This window comes from Abramis brama (genome assembly GCF_963993115.1).
Source record: "Abramis brama genome assembly, chromosome: 1".
Taxonomy (NCBI): Eukaryota; Metazoa; Chordata; class Actinopteri; order Cypriniformes; family Leuciscidae; genus Abramis; species Abramis brama.
Genome location: NC_139963.1, coordinates 59199376 through 59202836, shown reverse-complemented (window position 1 = coordinate 59202836; position 3461 = coordinate 59199376). Strand labels below are relative to the sequence as shown.

The window sequence follows — 3461 nt, the reverse complement described above, 5'->3', positions numbered from 1 at the left end:
TCATCGCAATGGGATGACACTTGGTAACTTTTGTTGTATTAGCTATGTGAACACACAAAAAAATCATGGACATGATTCGGATATGTTAAAGGGTCGTAAAAAAATAGTCACACTTAGCTTCCTCCCGGTCAAAAATGACCGACATAGGAAATGAATGGGAAATACGAAAAAATACGAAAACTCAGAGAAACTTTTGGTGGTACAAACTACAAATAAGCCACTGCACTGTAAAAAATAAAAAGTTGAGTAAACTTAAAAAAGTGAAGCAACCAGCTGCAAAGCATTTTTGAGTTTACTCAACTTCAGTGGTCGAAGTTCATCCAACTACCAGTCCAACTCAAAGAAACGAGTAAGCACAACTACAGAGGTCCTGAAGTTCAGTAAACTCAAAAAAGCTTTGCAGCTGGTTGCTTCACTTTTTTAAGTTGATTCAATTTTTTACTTTTTTAAGTTGATTCAACTTTTTTACTTTTTTAAGTTGATTCAACTTTTTCAAATATCTCACCCAGATACTTGTATAGCCTTCACATTAAGAATCCAAATGCAGGGAGTAAACCATACTGTAAATACAACACAATACAAAAGACATTGCTATCATTACAGAACTTATTTATTGACAAATATTCTGCAAAACAACACATTTTCTATTTGCATTAGGTACACATATTTAAAAAAAGACAATGCACACAATTAGAGTACAAACTGGAATAAATAAATGCTCAACCTTACAATTATCCATATGGATTGCAGCTACTTGGACAATCTTTTGAAGGACTATGCAAAAAAAAAAAAAATCAGCCTTGCGGAGCACTTTAGGTCAAGATAAATAAATGTTTTTTTTCTAAACAAACTAAACAATTTTTTTCTTAACCAGTTACTACTGGTGTATTTTAATGCTTTAGAATAGTTAACATTGGGGCCATAAATCAAGCCAAAGAGGAGAGTAACAACTGTGGCAAAGGTCTTGCACATTATCTGGCCCAAACTGCTCTTATAGTACTACAGAGAGGCACCTTATATTTGGGTTTGAGTGGATAGTGGCAACATCATCTTCAACGATAGTTAAGGTCCTCATCTTCTCCCCTTGTGAATGTCTTCTGGCTCTGTGTCCTGCAGTAGAAAATAAATCAGCATAAAATTAGGGTCAATTAGGGTCATTTTTTTCAATTAGGGTATTAAGGCACACATTCTGTTCATCACCCAAAACTGGTCATATTGCATCAGTGAAGATTGGTTTAAATCACTAGAGTCACATGGATTACTTTCATGCTGCCTTTTCTTGTTTATATCTCCTATATTCATATTCTTTCATATTATATTAATTTTATTTACTCTGCTATTGCTACATTACTGTTTAACCTTATGATTGTGCACTGTATTGTTTTAACAGGTTAGATATCAGAGGGAATGTCTCCGGACAGTGTTGTGAAGCAGTAATTTTCCACTGTCTTTGCTTTGGTAAAATAACAACTTGTTGAATTTGTGCTATCAGATGAAGTCAAACTGATCACTGAGAAAGTTTCAACTACAATTATTTAATAAAGTAATTTTTACCATGACTTTGTCTGTTGATGATAAGTTTTGTATATCACACAAAACCTATCTCTTAACAGTATCTGGTAAATAGGTGAAATATATCAGGTGTGAGTGTATATGCTGATGATCTTCTTACCAGGCAAGTCTTCAGGATGTTTCCAGACTTTTCCCTCATAAACAAAGGCAGACCTTTAAGAGTTGTAGACTTTCTTTGAGGAAGCACATTGGAGTTTCTGTGTCTGAAAGACAGAAAAACAAATACGGAACAAGTTATATACAAAGTGAAGCATGGGAATTACCTTGAAAAAGAGATGGCACCATTCAGCCTTTAACCAGAGAGATATGATCACATGCAAAATAATTACTTGATGATCAAGTGAGGATCTTCATCTCCACCACTTGCTCTGTACAACTAGATGTGTACTCATTTAACTAAGAGAAAAAGGTGCTCTTCGGATCAGTTTGTGTGATACTGTAATACTCAGCAGAGAGCAGAGACCCTGAAAAAAGGAAAAAAAAAACATTGTTGAAACAGTAAGAAAAATTAAGTAAATTCAGTTCAACTCACCTGATCTTTTAAAAAATAAAGGCCACTGTTTTAGCACATCCAAGGATCTTGTCACTGTACTGATGTTATTTAGTCTAAAAAGGACAAATACAACAGAACAAAGATACATAATTTTATTAAACAAAATCAGTTACAGTAGGTTAATTTAACATTTAATCAATGCATAGTTTTCACTGTATTTATTAAATATTACAGATATTAAAGATACAAAAGTTATTATAAGAGCAGTGAGTGATTTTGTCTTTTGTTAATTGATTAACATTAAGGATACACAATATTTTTATCCTATTCACTTTAAAACATACCGCACACATACTACCCATTCTATTATTTGATATGCAAAGCTAACATTATTTTTAACATAACACATTAGTTTTGCATAGGCTTCTATTATTAAATTTTTCCTCTAAATTGTATTGTATTTAATTATATTGCACTACTGTAGAATGACTGAGCCTCAACCTAAGCATGTACAAATTGTAACTGAAATTTGTATACGTGACAAATAAACTTGAAATTAAATTGAACGGACTGCGGTCACTTTAAGAGCTCATGGATCTAATACTAAAACGTCTAACGTTAGGTTTCACCAAATTGGTTATGTTCACTTAAGACATTGCCGACTGTGTTTACTTGAATACTTTTTTTGTTTTGTTTTTTGTTATTGACATAATTGTATGTGTATGTCATTATTAAATCGCAATACGCCACGAAAGATAGCTGAATTCGCACTCAGATTCTGTCCGAGTCCGAGAGAAGCGGCTTTCTGTCTCTCAATCAGTGCAAGCACCGCATTTAAGTCTTTATTCACGACTTACTGAGCTTAACATTTTTAACATCTTTTAAACACCATGCACGTCCTTGTCCTTTTTCAAGCATGTTTCCTCACTCTAACGTTAGTCTGGGTAACGTTAGCACGTTAAGTAGCAATGTGCTACGTGGATAATCTCTAACAATAGAAACTTATCGTCACCACGAAATATATCTTTTAACATAATACTATATTTTATCAACATATGTGTGCAATTTATAGCCTATTTTCATTCATAAAGCTTAAAGAAAACTTACCGCAATCAGATGAAATCCAGTCCCTTCGATAGTGTGGTTGGAGGAGGAAACCCCAAGTAACGTACAGCGAGACAGACTGCGCATGCGCGATGACGGGAAGTTAAACGTTCGAACTATGAAATCAAAATATTAAGTTTTCTCAACTTAATTGTTTGTGTTCATTGGACAAAATAGTAGTGCACTTGCAGTTAAATAGTTTTTATAAGTAAACTCAACATTGCAGTAAAAAATTTGCCCACTCAACTTAAAATTTTAAACTGAGTTAACAATTTGCAAGTTGGATTTTTTA

The 3461-nt window shown here is 33.4% G+C and overlaps 1 long non-coding RNA gene across 1 annotated transcript; it reads right to left on the bottom strand.

Moving 5' to 3' along the window:
- Nucleotides 1–356: 356 nt before the first annotated feature.
- LOC311096027 lies at nucleotides 357–2187 on the bottom strand. Its single transcript, XR_014608941.1, has 4 exons — nucleotides 2105–2187; nucleotides 1902–2036; nucleotides 1673–1775; nucleotides 357–1110 (listed from the first exon to the last, which is right to left on the bottom strand). It is a non-coding gene; the product is annotated as an uncharacterized lncRNA (long non-coding RNA).
- Between the last annotated feature and the right edge of the window lie 1274 nt (nucleotides 2188–3461).